Raw genomic sequence first — 27756 nt, forward strand, 5'->3', positions numbered from 1 at the left:
AGAGCAGACAGTTTCTAACTCTACAAATTGACACTGGGGAATATTAAAAAGCTACAGTATGAACTAGTCAATAAACACCATTAACTGCTGGTCACAGGAGATCGCTCACAGATTGACTGATGTAGTAATACATTTCTAAGAACCATACAAATCAGAGAATAGGTCTCCTCTCTCCATCCCCTGACCACTGCAGGGCTATTTGCTACAGTACATTAAGTGCTTGTCCCATCCAATTTCAAATGACTCAAGTGCCAGTGCTTCCAACAGTCCTTCAGGGAAATTATTCCATGGAGTTTCCCAGTATTTCTCTTCAATTTACCGCTGCTTAATGTCCTCCCACTAATTCTCGTAAAATCAAATTACAACTCTAAACAATTCCTCTCCTTTGGATTTTACAACCTTGCTATGGTTCTAGTGATCATACCTCTCACTTTCCTTTAGCCACAATATATTCATATAGTTCTTTTGATCTTTCCCCACAAATCAGTGCCTCCAGCCCTTCATGATTTTGTTCTTTTCTGAATTCCTTGCAGCTGATGGCTGCCAGGTGCAATCTCACCAGAGCCATATGGAGAGACTACCACTTCATAAAGTGACGCCTCCACATGCCTGGAGTCCAGACCAGAATTGCACTGGCTTTTTTTTTCTTAACACCACCAGAGCGCATCGCATCAGGACATCTCTGGGACCATCACTGCACTACAGCGAGCTTGCCGCTTGCTTCTGGCATCCCCGCAGTCTCATTACCTCCTGTGCATCTAGGACGCCACAAAGCTCCTCCCAAATTGCTATGGCATGCTGCCCTACAGGATTGAAACTCACAGCTCCCACGTTAGTGGTAGGTACCCTCTTCTCAACACCATCAGCCCCAGCTTGCAGCTCTTCTGAATGCCTTCACATAGGCAAGGGCTTTATAAAGCAGCGCACAAGCGACCAGGGAGCTTTTGCGACCAGGGAGCTTTTGCGACCAGGGGCTGCTAACAGGGAGTTTCGCAAGGGAGTTTGGGAAGGGAGCAGGGGTCCCTTTATTCCCCTTAAAACCTATAAACCAAACTACATTCAAAACCTTTTGCTTAAACAACCCTTTCATTAACTAGGAGACAATGCAGGCAGAAGCCCGGCTGCAGAGTGGAGGCTATCCAGTTTATTGCACTGAGTGCAGCATGTATGATTACCTGCCCTGTGGGTGGGTGGCGTATGTGTGCATTCGGTGCAAGGAGCTCCTGGCCGTCAGAGACCACGTACGGACTTTGTAGCAGAGTAGCAGAGGCCAGGGTAGCAGAACTGGAGGAGCGAAGGGAGGCAGAGAGGTATGTTGATGAGGCTTTCCGGGACACCTCCGTTCAGACAGCCCCTGTGCTGTTGAGGAGGATGAAAGGCCGAGGGAAGCAGAGCAGTCAACAGGAACAGAGGGAAACCTTCCCATAGTTGGGACCCTCCTTCCAGATGGTGCTGTGGTTACCTCTCGCACTGAGGTTGCCTCTCCGGGGGAGGGAACTCCAGTTGCTAGGAAAAGGCAGGTGTTAGTAATGGGAGATTCGATCATTAGAAACGTAGATAGCTGCGTTTGTGATGACCAGGAAAACCGCATGGTGACTTGCCTGCCTGGTGCAAGGGTTGCGGATCAGTCAAGGCATCTAGACAGATTTATGTGTAGTGCTGGGGAGGAGCCAGTGGTCGTGGTACATGTAGGTACCAATGACATAGGGAAGGGTAGGAGAGATGTCCTGGAGGCCAAATTTAGGCTGCTAGGGAAGAGACTGAAATCCAGGACCTCTATGGTGGCATTGTCAGAAATGCTCCCAGTTCCACGCGCAGGGCCAGGTAGGCAGGCAGAGCTTCAGAGTCTCAATGCGTGGATGAGACGATGGTGTAGAGAGGAGGGGTTTACATTCATTAGGAACTGGGGAAACTTTTGGGATGGGGGGAGCCTATACAGGAGAGATGGGCTCCACCTAAACCAAAGTGGAACCAGACTGCTGGCACTAAACATTAAAAGGGTTGTGGAGCAGTTTTTAAACTAGGAGATGGGGGAAAGCCGACTGCTGCAGAGGAGCATGTGGATCGGACAGAGACTTCTCTTAGGGGAGAGTCTAACGATAGAGAATCTCCAGGTTACAGTCAGGAGCAGAGGATGGAGGAGGATAATGTAAGGGCCAGATCAGATGATAAACATTCACATAAAGAATCGGACACATCAGAAAACGGCAGACAAATAAACAGTGACAAGTTTTTAAAGTGCTTGTACACAAATGCTAGAAGTCTAAATAATAAGATGGATGAACTAGAGTGCCTCGTGATAAAGGAGGATATCGATATAATAGGCATCACAGAAACCTGGTGGACTGAGAGCAATCAATGGGACACAATCATTCCGGGGTACAAAATATATCGGAAGGACAGAACAGTCGTGCGGGGGAGGAGTGGCACTATATGTGAAAGAAAATGTAGAATCAGATGAAGTAAAAATCTTAAGTGAATCCACATGTTCCATAGAATCTCTCTGGATAGTAATTTCATGCTCTAATAAGAATATAACATTAGGGATCTATTATAGACCACCTGACCAGGACAGTGATAGTGATGATGAAATGCTAAGGGAAATTAGAGAGGCTATCAAAATTAAGAACCCAATAATAGTGGGGGATTTCAATTATCCCCATATTGACTGGGAACATTTCACATCAGGACGAAATGCAGAGATAAAATTTCTCAATACTTTAAATGACTGCTTCATGGAGCAGCTGGTATGGGAACCCACAAGGGGAGGGGCAACTCTAGATTTAGTCCTGAGTGGAGCACAGGAGCTGGTCCAAGAGGTAACTATAACAGGACCGCATGGAAATAGTGACCATAATACAATAGCATTCAACATCCCTGTGGTGGGAAGAACATCTCAACAGCCCAACACTGTGGCATTTAATTTCAAAAGGGGGAACTATGCAAAAATGAGGGGGTTAGTTAAACAGAAGTTAAAAAGTACAGTGACTAAAGTGAAATCCCTGCAAGCTGCATGGGCGCTTTTTAAAGACACCATAATAGAGGCCCAACTTCAATGTATACCCCAAATTAAGAAACACAGTAAAAGAACTAAAAAAGAGCCACCGTGGCTTAACAAACATGTAAAAGAAGCAGTGAGAGATAAAAAGACTTCCTTTAAAAAGTGGAAGTCAAATCCTAGCGAGGCAAATAGAAAGAAACATAAACGCTGCCAGATTAAGTGCAAGAATGTAATAAGAAAAGCCAAAGAGGAGTTTGAAGAACGGCTAGCCAAAAACTCCAAAGGTAATAACAAAATGTTTTTTAAGTATATCAGAAGCAGGAAGCCTGCTAAACAACCAGTGGGGCCCCTTGATGATCGAGATACAAAAGGAGCACTTAAAGACGATAAAGTCATTGAGGAGAAACTAAATGGATTCTTTGCTTCAGTCTTCACGGCTGAGCATGTTAGGGAGATTCCCAAACCTGAGCCGGCTTTTGTAGGTGACAAATCTGAGGAACTGTCACAGATTGAAGTGTCATGAGAGGAGGTTTTGGAATTAATTGATAAACTTAACATTAATAAGTCACCAGGACCAGATGGAATTCACCCAAGAGTTCTGAAGGAACTCAAATGTGAAGTTGCAGAACTATTAACTAGGGTTTGTAACCTGTCCTTTAAATCGGCTTCTGTACCCAATAACTGGAAGTTAGCTAATGTAACGGCAATATTTAAAAAGGGCTCTAGAGGTGATCCCGGCAATTACAGACCAGTAAGTCTAACGTCGGTACTGGGCAAATTAGTCGAAACAATAGTTAAGAATAAAATTGTCAGACACATAGAAAAACAAACTGTTGAGCAATAGTCAACATGGTTTCTGTAAAGGGAAATCGTGTCTTACTAATCTATTAGAGTTCTTTGAAGGGGTCAACAAACATGTGGACAAGGGGGATCCAGTAGACATAGTGTACTTAGATTTCCAGAAAGCCTTTGACAAGGTCCCTCACCAAAGGCTCTTACGTAAATTAAGTTGTCAAGGGATAAAAGGGAAGGTCCTTTCATGGATTGAGAACTGGTTAAAAGACCGGGAACAAAGGGTAGGAATTAATGGTAAATTCTCAGAATGGAGAGGGGTAAATAGTGGTGTTCCCCAAGGGTCAGTCCTCGGACCAATCCTATTCAACTTATTTATAAATGATCTGGAAAAAGGGGTAAACAGTGAGATGGCAAAGTTTGCAGATGATACTAAACTGCTCAGGATAGTTAAGACCAAAGCAGACTGTGAAGAACTTCAAAAGGTTCTCACAAAACTAAGTGATTGGGCAACAAAATGGCAAATTAAATTTAATGTGGATAAATGTAAAGTAATGCACATTGGAAAAAATAACCCCAACTATACATACAATATGATGGGGGCTAATTTAGCTACAACAAGTCAGGAAAAAGATTTTGGAGTCATCGTGGATAGTTCTCTGAAGATGTCCGTGCAGTGTGCAGAGGCGGTCAAAAAAGCAAACAGGATGTTAGGGATCATTAAAAAGGGGATAGAGAATAAGACTAAGAATATATTATTGCCTTTATATAAATTGATTATACGCCCACATCTCGAATACTGCGTACAGATGTGGTCTCCTCATCTAAAAAAAAGATATACTGGCACTACAAAAGGTTCAGAAAAGGCCAACTAAAATGATTAGGTGTTTGGAACGGGTCCCATATGAGGAGAGATTAAAGAGGCTAAGACTCTTCAGCTTGGAAAAGAGAAGACTAAGGGGGGATATGATAGAGGTATATAAAATTATGAGTGATGTGGAGAAAGTGGATAAGGAAAAGTTATTTACTTATTCCCATAATACAAGAACTAGGGGTCACCAAATGAAATTAATAGGCAGCAGGTTTAAAACAAATACAAGGAAGTTCTTCTTCACGCAGCGCACAGTCAACTTGTGGAACTCCTTACCTGAGGAGGTTGTGAAGGCTAGGACTATAACAGCGTTTAAAAGAGAACTGGATAAATTCATGGTGCTTAAGTCCATTAATGGCTGTTAGCCAGGATGGGTAAGGAATGGTGTCCCTAGCCTCTGTTTGTCAGAGAATGGAGAAGGATGGCAGGAGAGAGATCACTTGCTCATTGCCTGTTGGTCCACTCCCTCTGGGTCACCTGGCATTGGCCACTGTCAGTGGACAGGATACTGAGCTAGATGGACCTTTGGTCTGACCCGGTATGGCCGTTCTTATGTTCTTCTCTGGATCACCCACAGACACACACTTCTAATTTAAACAAGAACATGGACAGCCCCATTTGCCCATCTTTCTCTTCCCTTATTCCAGAAAGGGCATCATTTCCTCCACTTGTGCAGGCACAGATCCTTGCTTCTCATTGTCAGAGACACTCCCTCCTCCCTGTCACCACCACTGCATCCTTTGGATCACACAAAATACATATTTCAGACTAGAAGAGACCAGAATGTACTGGCAGAATAGAGACCTACATTCTGCACAAATGACTGTGTTCTGCCTCATCTGCCCCACATCAAGTCTTTCCTGCTGGGGCCCCAATTCTTTATTTACCCCACTACTTCATATCAAACAGTGTCAGCACAATTACCATGTAGCCAGTGGCAAGTGACTGACTCCACCACCAAGTTCTTTGGGATAAAAAAGGCAAGGGAAAAGAACCAGTGCAGGAGATACGGAGCAGGCTGATAAGAACTCACCAAGAATGGCTGTCTGAGGAACAATGCTGTAGCGCCCGTAAGAGTAAATCTGTCTATCAATGTGAATATTACCTTCTAAATGGAGGGGAAGAAGGGCATGCCTGTGACGCTGTACAGCCCTACCTGTCTGAGTACAGCCAAGCCTTCCTCTCCCTACAACACATGCACTCCCCACACCCATACTGCCTACTGAGACAGCCAGGTATCTTCGAAAAAGGGGCTGATTTAGATATGAAACCAATGGCATTGAAGCTGCAATGCTGTTCCCAGGTTCAGCATTCCAATACACTGAAGACAGCTGCAAGAGTTAAAAAATGGAGGATCAGTAAATGGTCAAAAATCCCAACAGGCCGACAAACACACCTGCCAAAGAAATATCTTCAACAGGGTGATTCACCCCAGTGCACATAACACCATGTGCCATGTATATCCTCAGAACAGATCTCCAGTGGTGCCTGGACAGGGATTATTTCACCTCCAGAAACCCAAAGCAACCAGTGTAAAAATAAGCCCCTTTAACGTCAGAAACGCTGCCATCAGGCTAGGGAGTGCTGGCATTTCAATGCCTGTATCCCCAAGGAGCCAAGAGACCAGTGGGTTCCTGATCTCCATGCTCAGCAATGTTGATACAAATTGAGAGGGTTAGTTATTGCCTTGGTAACAGCGCTGGCCCGCCTGCTGATGTGTGGCAATTTGTTAAAGTGGCTGCTCATGCACTTAAGGCCGGATCTTGAAGCACCCACATTTATTACACTCCCTTTGGACCCTGAGCTGGGCATCACCTTCAGTCAGGATTAGCACATTACAGCAAGAGGGGAGTTTGCTAGCAGGCCCTAACAGTGGCTCAGGAGGGAAGATATGCTAACACACCAGCTGGAGGTCACATGTACCTACCTCATCACCAGGGTGGCACCACATCACATCACATTTGATACAATATGCACACATCATAAATACTAACAGCGCTTTGCTACAGCCTTCTAGCAAGGTAAGAAATAAGCTCCCTGGGCAAGAGGGCAAAGCACCTTAAAAGCAGAAGCTTCCTCATCCACACTGACAATTTGGGATAAGAAAGCAGCAGAGCAGAAAGTCCTTATGGCCATGGGTGGCTTTACATCATTTTTGAGCACCCAAGCATCAGTTATAAGCATGCTATATGAGATCAGGTGTGTGTACACACACACACAATTTCTTATTACTGCTAAGACACACTGGACTAAGTCACGTGCAGCCCTATGGAATGAGGATCTGTCTACTCGGTTACCAATTCACTGCTCTACAGCCAAAATGCTTCTGAAATAAATGTAGTCAAACTTTACTAATTCTGGGTCACTGAGAACGAAAATGATGTTTAAAATTGTTGATTGACTCTAGTTTTCAAGATATGCTATTGGGTCAGTATATACGACCCTTGACTTGGGAATGGCGGAGGATAAGTGAGTTATAAGGGGAAGGGATCTCAATTTAAACCAGAAATTACTAAAATACATCTTCGACTGGATCTATGAATAAATCTATGACTGGGTTTGTACAGTACTTGCTTTTTAGGCAAAACAATGAATGATGCAATCTGAAGCTGGTATTGCATCATACATTATGTGAATTGCATCATGTTATTCCTAGAAGTCATGGATGATGCAATCATGACGAAGCTTACATCACTCTGCTGAACAAATTGCCCTATATCAGCTCTAGAAATCATACAGTGTCGTGCTCTCTTATTTGTCAGTGTCTGATTTTGCAAAGGGACACATTTCTGTTTAGCCAAAGTGAGCAGAGATGCCTTGTAATTGTGTGAACAGTGCAGATAATTTCTGCTGTTTGTGGTGAAGTGACTTTTGCATCCCAAAAGCGCAGTATAACCACTATGATTAAGAAAGCCTATCACCTTTATTTTGGCTGCAAAATTGGAGATCAGGACAAGAGGTGGGCCCCCCACATATGCTGCAACACTTGTGCAACAAATCTTCGCCAGTGGTTGAACAGGAAAAGGAAATCTATGCCTTTTGCAGTGCCAATGATTTGGAGAGAGCCAACAGATCATACCAGCAATTGTTACTTCTGCATGGTGCCTCCAGTTGGGAAAGGTGTGTCAAAGAAGAAAAAGTGGACTGTGCATTATCCAAATATTCCATCAGCTATACGCCCAGTACCCCACGGAGAAGGACTGCCGGTTCCTGATGCACCAGAATCATTCTCACTTGAGTCAGACGAGGAAGAGGAAGAGGATGAAACTTCTGGTCCTGAACCATCAATGTCACAGGACCCACATTTTCTCCCATCTTCCTCCTCTGAATCACACCTCATAACACAAGGTGAACTGAATGACCTTGTCAGGGATTTGGAACTACCCAAGAGTAAGGCAGAGCTGTTGGGCTCCAGACTACAGCAGTGGAATCTCCTGGCAGGTGATGTTAGGGTTTCCATGTTCTGTGCCCGTCAAAAGGATCTTGTCCCATTCTTCTTCATGGAAGGTGATCTTGTAGCCTGCAACAACATCGATGGTGTGATGGCAGCCCTCAGATGAGTGGAGACTGTTCATTGATTCATCGAAGACGAGTCTTAAAGCTGTTTTACTGCATAATGGCAATGTTTTGCCATCAATTCCAGTTGCTCATGCAGTCCTTATAAAGGAAACCTTTGACAACATGAAACAACTTTTCAGGTGCATAAACTATGACCAACATCAGTGGCAGCTTTGTGGCGATTTGAAGGTTGTTGCTCTCTTGCTTGGTCTGCAGACTGGATACACATAGTACTGCTATTTTCTCTGCGAATGGGATAGTCGTGCAAGAGATTCCCACTACATCAGGAAAGATTGGCCACTCCGACAGTCATTGGAGCCTGGGAGGAAAAGTGTTCAGCATCCACCACTTGTTGAATCAAGGAAGATTTTGTTACCACCCTTACACATCAAGCTGGGTCTGATGAAGAACTTTGTCAAGGCCATTGACAAAACACAAGCAGCTTTCGAGTACCTCCGTGGAAAATTTCCAAGGTTAAGTGAAGCTAAGATAAAGGAAGGTGTCTTTGTTGGTCCTCAGATTCGTGAACTTCTTTGAGATGATGCATTTGACCATGCACTGCGAGGCAAGGAAAAGACGGCATGGAAAGCCTTCCAGTTAGTGGCAATAAATTTTCTCGGAAACAACAAGGCAGACTACTACAGGTTGTTGGTGGAAAACCTCCTCAAGGCATACAAAAGCCTTGGTTGCAACATGTCACTAAAGATACATTTTTTACACTCTCATCTAGATTTTTTTCCACCGAACTGCAGAGCAGTGAGCGACGAGCACGGCGAGCGATTTCACCAGGACATTGCAACAATGGAGAAACGCTATCAGGGCAAATGGAGCCCATCAATGCTTGCAGACTATTGCTGGACAGTGACAAGAGATGCTCCATTTAATGAATACAAGAGACAAGCCAAGAAGCACCGAGTAGACACTGAATAGGACTAAACTATGTACATAATAGTTTTTTGCCTTTTGGTTCATAATAAATTTTATTTATATAACCCTTTTGCTGATTTTTAAAGTGTTACATAAACAGGACAGGTGAAATATTATCATGTAAAGCAACCATAAACACATGAAAAGACCTAGGTTTACAATTTATGATTAAAACTCTACTATCTACACAATATACATAGACATAAAATGTAAAAACTTAAATATCTTAGAAACAGTAGCCAATCAGTTGTTTTAATTGTCATATTTGAATTCAGCACATCAAAATACATAATAAATAGCACATTTTATCTCTGAAGCAGACGACTTCTCAAAAATTGTAGACCAGTGATATCAGGGTTGGAAGGAACCTCAGGAGGTCATCTAGTCTAACCTCCTGCTCAAAGCAAGACCAATCCCCAAATTGCCCCCTCAAGAATTGAACTCACAGCCCTGGGTTTAGCAGGCCAATGCTCAAACCACTGAGCTATCCCTCCCTCCAGCCCCTTGCCTACTTCACCTCCAGCTTGGACTGCTGGAACTCACTCTAGCTGACACTTCTGAGGGCAGCCACAAAATACTGCAGTTCATGCAGCAGCACACCGCCTGGGCAGGGTAGAAATTCACAGGCACATCAAACCAGGCCTCCATGCTCTCTGCTGGCTCCCCATTTATTCCCAGGCCCAATTCAATGTCCCAGTATTTAACCAAGCTGTGACTGCCCAGGGCAGGTGTCAAGGCTCCTTCCCCACTCTGAACTTTAGGGTACAGATGTGGGGGCCTGCATGAAAACTTCTAAGCTTAACTACCAGCTTAGATCTGGTCCGCTGCCACCACTCCCAATGGGCTAACTCCCTTCCCTGGGTAGCCTTGAGAGACTCTTCCACCAACTCCCTGGTGAACACAGATCCAACCCCTTGGATCTTAAAACAAGGAGAAATCAATCAGATTATTAAAAAAGGCTTTTAATTAAAGAAAAAGGTAAAAGTTATCTCTGTAAAATCAGGATGGAAAATAACTTTACAGGGTAATCAAACTTAAAGAGCCCAGAGGACCCCCCTCTAGCCTTAGGTTCAAAGTTACAGCAAACAGAGGTAAACACCCTAGCAAAAGGTACATTTACAAGTTGAGAAAACAAAGATAAAACTAACACGCCTTGCCTGGCTGTACTTACAAGTTTGAAATATGAGAGACTAGTTCAGAAAGATTTGGAGAGCATGGATTGATGTCTGGTCCCTCTTAGTCCCAAGAGCGAACAACCCCCAAAACAAAGAGCACAAACAAAAGCCTTCCCCCCACCACCAAGTTTTGAAAGTATCTTGTCCCCTTATTGGTCCTTTGGGTCAGGTGTCAGCCAGGTTACCTGAGCTTCTTAACCCTTTACAGGTAAAAGGATTTTGGAGTCTCTGGCAAGGAGGGATTTAATAATATTGTACACAGGAGGGCTGTTACCCTTCCCTTTATAGTTATGACAGCAGGGCTCTCCCAGAGCCCACTTCCCCATCCACGAGCCATCACGAGAATTATATTCAGAGGTGTTGCGACTTTCAAGATCCAGGATGATGCAGTTGAGAACTGGAAGCAGAGAGATCTCATGGGACATCCCTACGCTATGGACTATCTGAGCAGAATAATTCAGAGGAAGCCTACACCCAACAGACAACAGGGCAAAATGCAAAGCACCTCTTGCATTGGTTCTCCCACAGTAAGCAGCTCAAAGAGAGCTGTCACTATTCGTGTCTCTCAGGGTACTTCTTCACTGCAGAGTTAGCCAGACCTGGTTAACTCTTGGTGCCCCTAGAAGGGCACCTCTCTCCATTATGCACATGCACACACTAGCAGCAGCCTGACGAGCAGAGTACAAGCTCCTCACTTTTAGTTTCCTTTTGCCCTTTAATTATGGGGCCTATACACTATGGTAATTGACCTCTCAAATATCAGAACAGAACAGAGTTAGATTAGACAAGACAGAATAAAGGCAAGGCCAGATTTTAATTAACAGAAGATGTCAAAATCCCATCCAGCTTGCATCCAAATGTTTAAAACCTCAGCTCCAGATCCCTCCTGACTGAAAGCGACTAATGATTCCCTGCGGTTTCTCTTGCAAGGTTCTGTTCTCTACAGAGACCTGAAAATTTACTCCACTACTGACTTTTGGCAGGACTTAGAAGCATCCACACTCAATCCTTGGATGTAGGCAGTAAGAGCTGCCTGTTGATCTAGCGAGGACAGCTGTGGCCCTTTACAAGAGCGCTGAAATGTCTGAAATGACACACTCACCAAAACCACAAAGCCTTCCACTCCCAGTGAAAAGAGCAAACCGTCATGTGAGAGATAAGACACACAGAAATTCAAGTTAAAGGGGCATTCAGACAGTTACAGCTAAAAATATAGAAACTGTAAAAACCTACTGTCAATAAAAATGGGATTTCTTCTTTTTAAACCTTCCCTTGCAGCGACTGTAACACTGCAACCTGATGTTACTGCAGCAGAGGCAAAACGTGAGACTGACTAAGAATAGGTTAGAAACTAAAGTGAGTCTGATTAACCAGCTTCTTTTCATGCATTTTAACAGATGAAAACAGGACCAAGCTAGCAGCTCTCTGCAGAACAGCAGCATGTGCCCTCTGCACCATTTGGCAGACCACAGACCAGGCTAGTCTATTTTCATTGTCCAAGCTGAGAAAAATGCAGAGCATGTCATGAGTAGGACTATTAAAAACTAAAAGCGTTATAGCTTTTAATTCAGTTGTAATCTGAAGTTTCATAGGTGCCGACTTCTACTTTTCCTTGGGGGTGCTCCACCCCCACTCCACCCCTTTCCTCAAGGTTCTGCCCTCATTCTGCACCTTCCTGCTCACCTCCCCTGAGGCCCCACCCTTGTTCCACCCCCCTCCAGTCTGGGCAAAAGCAAACTCTTAACTCCTGCCTCTCTAACCATCCCCAAGTGATCTCCCGCCTTCCCAGTGGATGGTCAGACCCCCAATCTGCATCATTCCCAGGGATCCCACTTAGGGAACAAGATGTGCATTCAAGGGCAGAACTTGGCCTAAAGGTAACTTGTCCAGGATGCCTTTTTTATGTGTGTGTGTGGGCGGGGGGAGCTGCTTGCAGTCATGCTAGTTCCTTAAGCCATTGTTGTGCAAGCTCTCCACAGAGCCCACCCACTGTACAATCTAGTAGTCTGTGCCGTTCCTGTGTACAAGCTGACCAATGATTTGGGAGAAATAGTGGCACAGCTGCTTTGCTTGCAACTCTTTCCACTGCGGTAGTGACATTCTGCAGAGGTCTGTTTCTCTTTGATGATAGCAGCTGATCTAATCCTAGCCATCATGAAACAATTAACCATTGGGTATCCCACACCCCATGTTTTGAACAGGACTTTCTTGCAGGTGTGTGTATGAGCCTGTTATTATTTGTACAACGGAAGCACCAAAAGGCCACACTCAGGCAGCAGCACCCCACAGTGCTAGGTACAATACAAATATTTTTTAAAAAGGCAACCCCGGCCTCAAAAAGTTTCCAGCCTAGGTAACAACAGAACCCAACAAGGGAACCAAACAAAACTGGGGAGCTGGGGCGGAGGGAACTAGCCATACAACAGTACCTCAGCACAATGAGCATGTCAGCCTGGATGGCTGCCTAACTAGCCACCCTCAGCTGGCATTGCCTGGGAGTCTCTCAGCACAGGTGAGTTTTAAGGAGGAGTCTTAAGACTTAAGGGGAATAAAGTGGTACCACAGAAGCTTGGGCAGGAAGGGTGGTAACACTTATGGGACAGGCTGATGGACAGGCAGTGAAATCTGGGACTGCTGGCAGAGCAAAGGCGTGGTCAATGGCACAATGAGTAAATTGAGCAGCAGAGCAGAATGGTGTCAGCTTAAGGGCCTTCAAGGTGAAAACAAGGAACCGAGCATCTCTCTCTTCAGTGTGTAGCAAACTATGGGGCTCTTCTCCTCTCCACATAAAAGCTAAGCCCCACAAGTAGGGATACAGTAGAAGACAATACCCAACATATCCTAGAATGTCCATTAGGTCCCCTCATTTCAACTACTTAGCAGTCCAGACTAACAAAGCAGGTGGCATCTTAAAACTTGCTAGGTGACTCGTTTTAGTTAACATGTTTCCAAACACCACTTAGCACCTAATGTAGACAGGGTCTGACACATTAAAGCCACATTAGCTTGTTATGGCCAACCCTAGAGAGAAGCTTATTTGCCTAGTCTAGACAGTCACTCCTGGAAGTGGACAGAGATGCCCTGAAAATGGACTGTGTATTGCAGAGATGGGGAGAAACAGGAGACTGGGAATGGAGCACAGAGGGCTATGTGCATCCCTTTTTTGTATTACTCCGGAAACTGGATACCATCTCACAAGGCACCCAGCTAAGTCACCATAATAATACACTGCACTGAAAATACCGACAATAAGAGGGCTCTTTCATTTAGCAGCCAAAGACATAATAAGAGCCAATGACTGGAAGTGTAAGACAGCAAACAGAGAAGAATTAACCACTGGGACAACTTACCCATGGTGGTGGTGGATTCTCCATCGTTTGGAGACTTGAAACCCAGCCTGGATGCCCTCCTAACAAATGCAATTCAACCACAAGTTGTTAGGCTAGAGACAGGACTCACTGGGTAGAGGTATGCAGGTCATGCTAGATGATCATAATGGATTCTTCTGGCTTTAAAATCCATAAAAAGTGACCAGTTACAAAGCAGGACAAAGGAGTGAGGCAAACCTGCCCAGCCTGAAAAGCATGCGAGCCTCGTGCAATACCTACGAGCACACATACGAGCAGGCTGTGGTAAGCTTCCATCCCAAACACTAGCTTCGTGTCCCCGATTTACCTCTTCTACAGGTCACTGTCCCTGTAAATACACATCAAAGGCAATTGCCAACACAGTCAACAACTGCACTGCTGGTTGAGAATGAAAAATGAATGAAGCTTTCCCCAAATCACTTATCCTCTTGCAGAGAGGGACAAGAGGATAGGAAAGGGAAAAAAGACAAGACAAGGTGTAATTCTATATGCCCACATAGCCACCAGTGCCAAGGACATAACCTAGATGAAAATAAAATTGACTAAACTGTTTGGGATTGACACAATGGGATAATACAATCTGTCCCCTTCCTCCCACAACACCACAGAATTCTGCTTTGCAATATCCCTGCTGTTCTAGTCCTGGGGCCCCCTAAAGCACCTCACCCTTCACCTACAACCCCCTCTACCACCAACCAATAATCAAATCCTGCATCCCCGTGCTTTATCTGCATCCTTTGATTCTGACCTATCTCACCCCTATTATTCCAGTCCCAGGCCTCTCTGGAGCAAAGGTCGTCAGTCATACCAAACTGCAAAGAGGGTTTTGTAATATGGACAAAATCCATTAAGGTCAGGAAACCAAACTGATTTCCATTTGCAAACGTGATCAGAGCTCTGAACTCCAGGGGGAGGAGCGGGGAAGGAGTATGTCTTTACACAGCTGGTTAATTTCCCAAACAGCCATAGGAGTGATATGGTCAAGAGACTTAAAGAACACTCAGCCCCAGAGCAGTTGACTTGAAAAGGCTTCTTAGATAAAACCACTTGCAAGCTACATGGGATTCCAAGAAGATCCACAACTCTGAAGCTCATAAGGTAGCAGGTAGTTCGGAAAGCAAAGCTGGAGAGGCATGTGAGATCCAGCTAGAATTAGAACTGTTCACAACAGTCACAGAACACCACATTTTAATTTCCTACACCATTTATTTCATGCCACATAGATCACGACTAATGAAACCCTAATATTATTGTTCTAAATAGGCACAATGTGGACAACAAGCTTCTTCTCTCCCTCCCCCCACACAGAGGACTTGATTTTATCATGCAGGATCAGAACAAAGCAGACTGCTACCACCAAAGCATGCCTCCTAGAGAATTCCTTCTTGAATAGCTCCAGCTATTCCAAAAGGGTAAATTCTCCAGTGTAGCATTAGCGCCATCCAAAAGACCAATAGCAAGCACATGGAAATCTGAGCGTACTCCCTCAACAGCTTACTGGATTAAAGCTTTAATGCAATGCGTCCCTCTGGAAGAAATTACATAGGCTATTAGGAAAGATGTGCCCCTTGTCTGATGAAATCTAGCAATCATTTCAGCAATATATGCAAACTAAATAGACTCTAGATGAGAGGAAAGCTGCTCTTGCTCATACGAGGACTACAGGAACCAATGGGTAAAGCTGGCAGTGTAAAGCGTGTAAGGACACAGCCCCTGCATTCAGTGCAGCTGCATGGACATGCTGCAGGTCAAATGTCACACTGAATGCTTTGTGGGGGGAACCAGAAAGGGTTCTGTGATTCTGGCACCTAGAGATGCACCAGATGACAATCCTGTGGTGCACAAAGAGGCACAAAGGCACCCCTGCTCTAACCTATCATAAATCACTTGGAGGAGGCTGCAGAACTGTGCATTTTTAACACTTTCATAGTCTATCAGTTTAAATGGAAGTTTTCAGCATTTGACGGGGAAGGCACTTTCAGTGGGGGAGGGTGGAGAGAAGAAACAGAGGGGTTTTTCTGAGTCAACCCAGATTCTTTCCTCTTTGGACATCACCAGAAGCAATAAACACTCCGCAAGAAATACTGCACCCTCATAGTTACATCTGTGCAGTCCCAGTGCGTCTACACCTACATTTCTCAGACTGACCAGTGGGTCGGGGAGGCCAACTCAAGATACCTTTAGATTTCCAGAAAGTATTGAGAATCAGGAAAATCTGGCCCCTTAGAGAGTCTTGCGTTGGGCACCCAGAATTACGAGCCACTGCTAATGATTCACAAGAAGAAATGAACCCCAGCTCCCTCTCCCACAGCTGGTCTCACTGCAGGGCAGAAGCAGCTGAAACTTATTCTCAGGCATTAAAGCGAACAGATCTGCTGACTACACACAGGAAGGAGAGTTAGGAGAGGCTACCCCAACACTCTTCTTTCAAAGAGGAGCCATGCTTTCGGACTGGACTTTCAGCAAATCAAGCATGTACCTCCTGGAAGTCCCAGTGGGCATGGTGGATGAAGATATAGCATTTCTCCACAGAGGAGGATTCAGTGGCAGAGGGTGGGAGGTAATACAGTTGGCAATAATGGACAAAAGGCTACGCCTCACATATGCAGCGTCTAACCTTCAATGAAGCTGAGGAGGAGTCTCCCTGCCTCCACGTTATAAAGGAGAGCTGTTGTCCCGTCAACTGAACATAGGAGCTGGGTGTCAAAAGATTTGCAATTGATTGCCAGCTCTGCCAGGGACGCCCTGCATGACCATGGCCACGTCGCTGCCCCTCTCTATGCCTTAGCAGTGACTCATGAGTAAAATGAGGATGTCGATGTCATACCCAGGGCCGGCTCCAGGGTTTTGGCCACCCCAAGCAGCCAAACAAACAAACAAACAAAAAGCCGCGATTGCGATTTGGCGGGAGGTCCTTCGCTCCGGCAGGAGTGAGGGACTGTCCGCCAAATTGCCGCCGAACAGCTGGACGTGCCGCCCCTCTCCGAAGTGGCCGCCCCAAGCACCTGCTTGGTAAGCTGGTGCCTGGAGCCGGCCGTGGTCATACCACCTTTGTAAAGCTCTTCGAGATATATGCAACGCTGCCACACTTCTCTCCAGTCCTAACACCATCAGTCTGGTGAAGAGAAGGCTCCCTATCAACCCAGAAAAATTCCTGGAACTCAATGTTGAGGCAACCCTATTATATCCAGTGAACCAGGGAATAAAATACAGACAAAATCTGGATCATATTGACACCTGCAGCTGCCATGGAAGCCAATGGATATAAGTTAAAATCAGGCCCAAAAGCTCTCTCTTTCAGGATGGCAAACAAGTACAGGTTTTGCTGGGAAAAGGTGTCGATTGATACAAAGCAGGAGCTGCTTCACTCAGAGAGTGGACCAGTCAACAGCTCATGTTAAAGTGCTATTACTTGTCAGCAATAACTAATTCAACAGAGTGTTTTTTCTGTGATGTGGCACTGCCTCTTTCTGATGAAAATGGAGTTGCATTGCAGATGTCAGAAGCAAATTAACTACCACTGACTCAGTTTGGATCACATCTTCAGAGATCGTTCACCTTCACTGTACCAATGGAAAATAAAAGACACAGATAGAAGGAAACAGACCCGCTGAAAGAATGACTTGGCAGAGCTTTGTTTATTTGCAGACTGTGCACTTTTGTACTGCAAAATCATCCCAGCGGCTACATAAACCACGAAATTTTGATACATGAGTGTCAGAGCTGGGATCTGTAAATTCGTTCCACTCAGATCAAAGTTGCTTGTGGGGTGGACTCTGGACTCCTGAAGCTTGGTCCATAACTACTCTTTCACCATAACTACAGGCTGATGGCAAAGCTATCTACATGTTTTGTTCTTGTTTTGTTTTTTATATTATCTGTGAATTCAAACAGCAAGCAATTTCTATTCATTTGCAGCCTTCTGTGCCAGTCAGGATGCCTGGAAAGGACAGTTACCTGTTCCGTAACTAGCGTTCTTCAAGATGTGTTGCTCAGGTGTATTCCACAGTAGGTGTGCGTGCTCGCCACGTGCACCAGTGCCAGAAGTTTTTCCCTTAGCACTACCCGTAGTGGGGGAGCCCCGCTGCAACCCCTGGAGTGGCGCCTCTATATCACGCTATAAAGGAGGCTGCGTGCTCCCCCCACCCTCAGTTCCTTCTTGCCAGATAACTCCGACAGAGGGGAAGGAGGGCGGGATGTGGAATACACCTGAGCAACACATCTCGAAGAACGCCAGTTATGGAAACGGTAACTGTTCTTTCTTCTTCGAGTGATTGCTCATGTGTATTCCACAGTAGGTGACTCCAAGCTATACCTGATGGAGGTGGGTAGGAGTTTAAGGGTTACCCGGGCGGAGTTCCGCCCTACCAAACCCGGCGTCATCCCGCGTTTGGGAGACGATCGCATAGTGCGACGAAAAGGTGTGGACAGAGGACCATGTAGGAGCCCGGCAGATGTCCTGAATAGGGACATGAGCCACGTAGGCAGCTGACGAGGCCTGAGCTCTCGTCGAATGAGCCTTTATTATAGGAGGCGGGGGAACCCCTGTCAGGTCGTAACACGTGCGTATGCACGAGGTGATCCAGAGGGAAATCCACTGGGTGGAAACCGGTCGCCCCCTCACGCGCTCGGCCGATGCAATAAACAGCTGAGGGGATTTCTGGAATGGCCTGGTTCTATCTAAGTAAAAGGCCAGCGCTCTAAGCACATCTAGCATGTGCAGGCGCCATTCCTCATTGGAGGAATGGGGCTTAGGACAGAGGACTGGGAGGAAAATGTCCTGATCCATGTGAAAAGCCGAGACTACCTTCAGCAGAAAAGCTGGGTGCGGGCGGAGCTGGACCTTATCCCTATGGAAGACCATATACGGGGGCTCGGAGGTCAGGGCCCTAAGCTCCGAGACCCGGCGGGCTGAGGTGATAGCCACCAGGAACGCCACTTTCCATGACAAGTGGGACCAAGAACATGTGGCCAAGGGCTTGAAAGGGGGCCCTGTGAGGCGGGAGAGCACTAGGTTCAGGTCCCAGAGCGGGACCGGGGGTCTAGCATAAGGGAAAGACCGATCCAGCCCTTTTAGGAACCGGGATGTCATGTGGTGTGAAAACACTGAGTAGCCCTGCACCGGGGGGGGGTGGAATGCCGAAATGGCCACCAGGTGCACCCTGACCGAAGAGGACGCCAGCCCTTGGGTCCTAAGGGACAGGAGGTAATCAAGGATGAGTTGGATAGATGTGGAGGGGGAGGAATCCTTCTCCCTCGCCCACCTGGAGAACCGATACCATTTAGCCAGGTAGGTTCGATGTGTGGACGGTTTCCTGTTCTCCAGCAGGACCTGTCTAACCCCCTCAGCACACCTCCCCTCCTCCTCATTTAACCATGGAGCAGCCACGCTGTCAAGTGGAGCGCGGCCAGGTTGGGATAGAGGAGACATCCTACTGGGAGAGGAAGTCCGGTCGAAGCGGCAGCCTGTGCGGGGGGACCACTGAAAGCTGCAGGAGGGTCCCGTACCAATGCTGATGGGCCCAATCTGGGGCTATGAGAATAATCCACGCCCCGTCTGCCTTCACCTTCTGTAGGATCTTGCCTATCAGGGGGAAGGGCGGGAAGGCGTAGAACAGGCGGCCCGACCATGGGAGTAGGAACGCGTCCGATATCGCCCCTTCGCCCTCTCCCGCCCTGGAGCAGAATCGTGGGCATAGGCAATTCTGGGCGGTGGCAAACAGAACTACCTGGGCAGTGCCCCACTGTAGGAAGAGCCGCCTGGCCACCTCCCTGTGTAGAGACCACTCGTTTTGTTGGGAGAAAAACCTGCTTAGGTGATCCACGAGCGTATTGCACTTGCCGGGCAGGTGAAAAGCCCTCAGAAGGATGTCGTGGGCTATACAGAACTCCCACAGGAGCTGGGCTTCCTGGCACAAGGCCACGGAACACGTGCCCCCTTGTCTGTTGACATAATACATCGCGGTCGTATTGTCCATTAGGTGCTGACTGAAGGCTACGCACACCAGGCGCACCGCCCTGAGCTCCCTAACATTTATGTGTAGAGACAATTCCAAGGGCGACCATCTGACCTTGGTTTTGAAGCTCCCCATATAGGCTTCCCATCCCAGGTCCGAGGCATCCGACACCAGATCTAGTGAGGGAGGGGGCTCCTGGAAGGGGATACCCTGAAGCATGTTGCTTGGGAGGGACCACCATTGCAGGTCGGCCACTACATAGGGTGGCAATGTGATGACCTTGTCCAGGCCATCCTTGGCCTGGGAATACTGGGAGGCCAGCCAGAGTTGGAAGGGCCTCATCCTGAGCCTGGCATGTCACACCATGAAGGTGCATGCTACCATATGGCCTAGGATTTGGAGGCACACACGTGCCGTCGTCACAGGGAAGGCCGTGACCGAGGCGATGAGACCTTTGAGCGTCTCGAATCTGTCCCGGGGGAGGAAGGCCAGGACTAACGTGGACTTTTCCTCATTTACCACTAGGCCTAGACTCGTGCAGGTGTCTAGCAGGAATTCCATCTGCGCCTGCACCTGGGACCGAGACTTGCCCTTGAGCAGCCAGTCATCCAGGTAGGGGAAGATCTGCAGCCCTTTCCTCCTGAGGTGGGCTGCGACCACCACCATGCATTTGGTGAAAACCCTGGGCTGGTAGAAAGACCAAAGGGAAGGACCGTAAACTGGTAGTGGTCTGTCCCTACCAGGAAGCGGAGGAAGCACCTGTGGCCCTCGAAAATGTGGATATGGAAGTACGCATCCTGGAGGTCCAGGGCTGCGAACCAATCGCCCGGGTCCATGGACGGAACAATAGAGGCCAGGGACACCATATGGAATTTGCAGCGAACGAGAAACTAGTTGAGATTCCGCAGGTCGAGGATGGGCCTGAGCCCACCTTTCGCCTTAGGGATCAGGAAATACCGGGAATAAAACCCTTTGCCCTGGAATTCCTGAGGTACCCTCTCCACCACGCCAAGGGTGAGGAGACGAGTCACCTCCTGACTTAAAAGGAGGGCGTGTTCCGGGTCCCCTGGGGCATCCCGGGACGGAGGATGGTGCGGTGGGGGTGAATCAAACTGCAGCCTGTACCCCTCGGAGATGGTACTGAGGACCCACCGGTCCGACGTTATATGGGACCAATGCACTCTGAAGGCCGATAAACGGTTGCCAAAAACCAACTTTATTAACTGGGGGGTTTCCCTGGCAACAGGCCAGGTGGCCCTCCACATAAAGTCAAAAACTTCTCTTCCCCTGCCTCTTGCCCTTCAAGGGTCCGGGACATGGGGCCGAACGGGACTGGCGCTGTGATCTATGCCTCTGGTCCCTAGGCCTCTTGGGTGGGGGCTTGTATCTGCCCCTTATGGGAGGAGCCGAGGGCTGCGGTCTGGGTTTGTCCTTGGCTGGCGGGACATACAGACCGAGAGTCTGCAGGGTGGTGCGGGAGTCCTTCATCCCGTGCAGACAAGTGTCCATCTGGTCCGCAAATAAAGCCTTGCCGTCAAATGGCAGGTCTTGCATCAGGGACTGGGATTCCACAGACAGCCCCGACAGTGAAAGCCACGACACCCATCGCATGGAAATAGCCAAGGCCATCGAACGAGCCACTGTGTCAGCCGCATCCGAGGCGGCCTGGAGAGCTGCTTTCGCCGCCGCCGCACCCTCGTCAACTAGAGCCCTGAATTCCTTCCTGTCCTTTTCTTGGAGGGAGGGCTCGAATTTTGGCAGAAACCCCCACAAGTTGAAGTCATACCTGCTCAGGAGTGCTTGATGGTTTGCCACCCTGAGCTGGAAACTTGCAGAGGAATAAACTTTTTTCACAAAAGTGTCGAGTCTCCTGGCATCCTTGTCCTTGGGGGCTGGTGCGAGCTTTCATGTGTCTTTCACGGTGGTTGATGGACTCTAGTGAATTTGGGTTGGGTGAGTGTACAAATACTCATGCCCCTTTGTTGGCACAAAGTATTTCCGCTCTGCCTTCTTGGAAATGGGCGGCAGAGAGCCGGGGTTTGCCATAGTCCAATAGAAATGTTGGCTACCCCTTGGTGAAGCAGTAGGGCCACGCGGCCTGGTGCCGAGGAGGACAGGACATTAAACAAATTGTCCAACGGCTCCTCCATCTCCTCCGCCTGGAGCTGGAGGTTGGTGGCTACACGCCAGAGGAGCTCCTGATGAGCCCTGAAATCCTCCTGAGAAGGAGGGGGCAGTGCTGCTATGGACTCGTCCGGTGCCGACGAGACAAGCGCTACAGCCCCTAGGGCATCAGGCGGTGCCGGTAGGCCGCACTCCGCATCTGGGTCCGGGTGCGTCGGTGGTTCGGCACCCGAGGACTGCTCTCGGTGCTGAGGCGGGGACACCGAGGGTGCTTGGGATGCCTCAGCCATGGAGGGGGGTCTCGGTGGTGCGGGCGCCTGGGGCCACAGTGCCCACTGGCACCACTGTCCTTGCCATGGTGCCCCTTGCCACTGAGCCATCTGAGGTCCTACCAGGGTTACATGTTCCTGGGGGACGGTGCGGCCCAGGGACGGACGGCTGGGAGCCGAAGCGGAAGTGACCGAGGAGCACACGGTGCCATAGGAGCAGCTCGACCAGTCCCGTCCATGTCAGGTCCGTCCCCAGGATTAAGACCTCGACGACGATGAGACATATACGTCAGAGGTACTATCTCTGGTGTCCCGTCGATGACCGCAGCTACAACGCCTCAGTGCCGGTGACTGTCGGGATGCACTCCGAGCATGGCGTGCACCGTGGTATGATCGGTGGTGTCGATGGCATCGAGACCTGCTATCACTGCGGCTGGACGAGGAGGGTCGACGCTTTCTATCCCAGCACCTGCAGCCCCTGTGGGCCGAGGAAGACTCCGGCAACTCGCTCCCAGGCGACCCTGACAACGGAGTGGAGGTCTGTCGCAGGCTACGGGAAGGCCCCACGGATCGAGGAGGGACCTCGACCTCCGACCTGGCCGGTGAAGGCTGGTGGGCGCCCAATGGTGGCTTTCCTCAGGACCGAGGCCCCAACTCAGGCGGCCCGCTCGGTACCGACATGACGAGGATGTCGCGCGCTGCCTGAGCTGCCTCCGGCGTCGACGGAATCCTCATCGTCGGGGAGGCACGTGTGGACGGGCCGGACTACTCCGCTCCACACGAGTCGGAGGTCTGGGTCCCAAGGGGGATCGTGGGCTGCCCAACTCGGGTTCAGCCTCACCCCTGTCCTTGTCTCGGCGCCGCTGGGTCTTGCCTTGTTTCTTGGCAGGGCAGCGGTGCCTACTGGTGGATGGGGCTTCGCTCCACACCAAGGACGCGGTGCCCAGCTCTGGGTCGGGTCAGCGCGCCGGTGCCGGGGCCAGTTCCAACTCCATAAGCAGGGCCCGGAGTCGAATCTCACTTTCGCGCTTAGACCGGGGCTTAAAGGAATTACAGATTTTACAGCGCTCACTTATGTGAGCCTCGCCCAGACAGCGAAGACACTCGGAGTGTGGATCGCTTCTGGGCATGGAATTGCGACAGGAGTCGCATGACTTGAAGCCTGGGGCTCGGGGCATGCCCCAAGCCAGGCTACTAACTGTAGAAACTAGTAACGGTCGAAGACCGTACTACTAAGGAAGACGCTGCAGCAATGCTGGAGCACAAGTTCCGACTACCTTCACTGGCGGCAAGAAGGAACTGAGGGTGGGGGGAGCGCGCAGCCCCCTTTATAGCACGATATAGAAGCGCCACTCCAGGGGTTGCAGCGGGGCTCCCCCACTATGGGTACTGCTAAGGGAAAAACTTCCGGCACTGGTGCACATGGCGAGCACGCACACCTACTGTGGAATACACATGAGCAATCACTCGAAGAAGAATTAGTGTTTGAAGCCACCTTCAGAACAAGATGTGAGGGTGGAAGAGTGACATTATCTATGGGAGGCAATCCGAGCCACACATCCCTCCTCACCTCCTGAATTTCTGGGCTGCCTGTTTCAGAGCCATCCTGCAGTGCCTGTCTCTCTCAAGCCTTTGATTTGGTACTTTTTCCACTTTGTAAGACTGTGAAGTTTCAGTACCATGTGCTGAAGCCACCATAGGGCACAACTTAAGGTGGACTTATACCAGGGAAGGAGATTAAAGCTAAAACTCACTGCCACTTTGATCAAGGATATGGAGTCCTGAGATTTCTGAACAATGAGGTTAGCCAAAACTCTGATGGGAAGAGTTGAAAAGGACGGAAAAAGGCAGATCTGCAAACTCTTAGCTAAGATGTCTTGGCACAGAGATGCCGGCTCTTGTAATTCACACGGAAGAGTAAGGCAGCCTTTACTTGCTTTGCACTGAGGGCTAGGTTCTCTCAGAATTGTAACCACCAGCCAGCTGGCCCTATCACCTCCAGTGTTTCAGGTTATGAATCTGAGAAGCTTCCCTTCAACAGCCGGACTGTTGAACTTTTCAACTTTTCTCAGGCCCAGCTTAGAGGACAACCGTTGACATAGCTAGTGGGAGCAGGAGGTTATAACCTCCCCGCCACAATTCTAATTGTTTTCCATTTACACGCCCCTTTAAAATCATCTGCAGTGGGTCCCTGAAATGAGATATGTCCTGTGACTAAACCTAGCCTGTCATTAATGAGTTTGTTTACCATTTAACTCCAGGACTCTGCTAAAGGCCAGCATTACAAACTGTACCAACAAGACTCCCATCTGCTATGGGCTGGATATAGAATCATAGAATATCAGGGTTGGAAGGGACCTCAAGAGGTCATCTAGTCCAACCCCCTGCTCAAAGCAGGACCAATTCCCAACTAAATCATCCCAGCCAGGGCTTTGTCAAGCCGGGCCTTAAAAACCTCCAAGGAAGGAGACTCCGGTTTTCTAAATAGTCCCAAACCACTTCTTTCTCCACGGAGGGCTGGTCACCTTCTCCCCATATTGTGCTGCCCAGTGCAGCAGTCTGGGAGCTGACCTTGTTCGTGAAGACAGAGGCAAAAAAAGCATTGAGTACATTAGCTTTTCCACATCCTCGGTCACTAGGTTGCCTCCCTCATTCAGTAAGGGGCCCACATTTTCCTTGACTTTCTTCTTGTTGCTAACATACCTGAAGAAACCCTTCTTGTTACTCTTAACATCTCTTGCTAGCTGCAACTCCAAGTGTGATTTGGCCTTCCTGATTTCACTCCTACATGCCTGAGCAATATTTTTATACTCCTCCCTGGTCATTTGTCCAATCTTCCACTTCTTGTAAGCTTCTTTTTTGCGTTTAAGATCAGCAAGGATTTCACTGTTTAGCCAAGCTGGTCGCCTGCCATATTTACTATTCTTTCTACACATCAGGATGGCTTGTTCCTGCAACCGCAATAAGGATTCTTTAAAATACAGCCTGCTCTCCTGGACCCCTTTGCCCTTCATGTTATTCTCCCAGGGGATCCTGCCCATCTGTTCCCTGAGGGAGTCAAAGTCTGCTTTTCTGAAGCATCAGGTGTCTCGTAACCCCTATATAAAAGCTATTATCAGTCTCTATGGATCAGGGTGATAAATGGTGACAGAATTTAGCAGTAGAATGCACCAAATTGCATAATCTTTAGTGAGTTAAATAAAAATTGCTGCTGCAGTTTTCTCAGCACTGTTTCCAACACAACAGCTTCAGGGAAGGAGAGGGTGGTAAAGAAAAGGCCAATCTGCCACTAGTGCAGTGCTAACTAGGGAATATAGCATCAATATTGACTAACAGATCTAAGGTACTAGAGTTCAAGGAACATGTTCCCCTCTGCACTCGCAAGGGGATCCATGAATTTGCAGCCAGAGAAATGGGTAATTCCTGACAGGCGCAATGACAGCAGCCTGCACACAACAGCTCAGGTTTAAAGGAATAAAAAAATACTCCAGAAATTATAGCATATCAGCATAGGTCTATCCAGAAGAAACAATGAAGAAACACTCAGCTCTGCATGTTGGTCAACACGTCACAACCTCTGAAAGTCCACTAGCAGCCAGTAGGGGAGACAACCAGATACCCTCCAACACAGAGGTTCCCAAACTTATTTGGCCTACCGCCCCCTTTTCAGAAAAAAAATTACTCAGCGCCCCCCTTTTCAGAAAAAAAATTACTCAGCGCCCCCCTGGAAATCTACCTTCTTTAAGCGAACAAACAGAAAGATGCAGTGACAAATTTGTGTTCTTTTATGTATCTATATTTCTACCTACGTCCTACAATATAGTAAAGAAAGATGTGTTATTAGAATATCGCCCACGACATCAGGTATACAGTGGTTTTTGCGTAAGATGGCAAAAGACAACCAAACTAAAATACTAATGAAACTAATAAACTGGGTTTTGTTCTTTGCTCAGCATTAGATATATGTATTTGATATTAAACTGTCAAATATCAAACTAAATTTATCAAGAAATAATTAATTAAAAATAATCAATATGCAATTAAAAATCAGTTAATAGTTTTAATTTAGTTTGCCCTTATTTAAATAATTGTTCCTTATTAACACACGCCTTATTTACCAATTAACACAGATGATTCGATAGATATAAATAAATGTTAATAGTTAACATTTTTTTTACGATTTCATTCCCGTTTTCATTAATATTGTAATAAAAAATATGACAAATATATTGACTGTACACTTCAAATAGTACTGTACCGACACAAGCCTGCTACGATTTTATTATTAGTAAGCACTAGAGACACAGAAACGTACGGTAGATATGTAAGAAAATGTATAAAAATACTCACGTTTAAATTGCTGTTTTATTGAAACAACAATAATACAATTTGCTTTGTATGTGATCCGTAATCCGTAAAGATCGAAGGTATTGAATATGAATTAAAAAATTTAAATACTTATTGCACCATTGTTAACTGCTTTTTACACAATTAAGAAACAATCTAAATTAGATTTCATACATGTCGCCTATTTATAGTATCGTATTGTAAACAAGTCATTACACGCACATATTCCTGCCGATGCATGCTGGACTTCCCGACAATGCGCGACACGCTCGACTGCCAACACTTGCTTGTTAAGAGCTGTTGGCGGACTTGACACCAGATCGGTTATAATTTGTGAATTTATTTGGAAAATAATGTAATCACTACAACTTTAACTCTATGTTACACAACAGATGAAACATGTACGAACGTTTTTTCAAAATTTTCTTATATTCTTTCTTTATGCTTCCACCGCCCCCTTATTTTTATTCAACGCCCCCCAATTGCACCCGAGGCTACTACTGCCCCCCTGGATCGTTCCAGCGCCCCCCAGGGGGCGGTATCGCCCACTTTGGGAACCTCTGCTCCAACACCTAAAGGAGGGATATAGGTACAGTGCACGGCCCCACTCCTGTAATCTGAGCACTGCAGACAGACCCCAGAGTTTGTACAGAGTCCCACTGACTTCAACAGGACATAATGTGGGCACAAGGGTCTGCTTCAGTGGATCAAACTGCAGGATTAGAGCCCCACTGAGCTAAGCAAATCAGCGCTCCAGCAATGCCTGGCAGTAGCCGGAGCACGTAAGAAAGCTGCTACTTAGAGATCAGAAAGGGTAGGACAAAGTGAGAACTGCCAAAAGTCAAGCTGAGTTAGGTCTTGCAAAGGAAATTAAAACAAAGAGTAAAAGGTTCTTTTAACCATATAAGTAAAATAAGAACAAGAAGAGAAGTGGGGCTGCAATGCAGCGAGGATACAGTCAAGATTAAGGATAATCTAGGTAATGGCCCATAAACTAAATACTTTGCCTCAGTTTTCAATATGAATAATAACATGGAACATGGGGAAAAAGAAGGATGGCTAATGGGAACGAGTGTACAGAAATAAAAATCACCACATCTGAGTTGGAAGCAAATCTCCAAGAGCTGAGTACACTCAGATCAGGGGACTAGATAACCTCCATCCCAGAATTCTGAAGAACTGGCATATGAGATTGCAAGTCCAGTCACAAAGATTTTTAATAAATCTATCAAATATATAGCACCTATATATGTGAAAGGGGAAAAAAAGTGAAAAGTGATCCAGGCATGGACTAACAACAAGAATTTCTGCTATATGCTGTGGGTTCATCAGTTGGAAACAACAGAAGAGAAGAAAGACCTAGAGTA

The 27756-nt window shown here is 47.2% G+C and overlaps 1 protein-coding gene across 20 annotated transcripts in view; it reads right to left on the reverse strand.

The window, feature by feature from the left end:
- The window catches only part of LOC101934605 (ankyrin repeat and fibronectin type-III domain-containing protein 1-like), a 615848-nt gene that overhangs the window by 461427 nt on the left and 126665 nt on the right, over nucleotides 1–27756 (reverse strand). The window contains exon 1 of one of the 20 annotated variants that reach the window (XM_065558680.1): nucleotides 13675–14143. The exons of the other annotated variants lie outside the window; for them this stretch is intronic. The gene's annotated coding sequence lies outside the window, so the exon portion shown is untranslated. Of the gene's footprint in view, nucleotides 1–13674; nucleotides 14144–27756 lie in introns of those variants that run through there. 20 annotated transcript variants of the gene reach the window in all.

This window comes from Chrysemys picta, chromosome 10 (assembly GCF_011386835.1).
Source record: "Chrysemys picta bellii isolate R12L10 chromosome 10, ASM1138683v2, whole genome shotgun sequence".
NCBI classification, from domain to species: domain Eukaryota; kingdom Metazoa; phylum Chordata; order Testudines; family Emydidae; genus Chrysemys; species Chrysemys picta.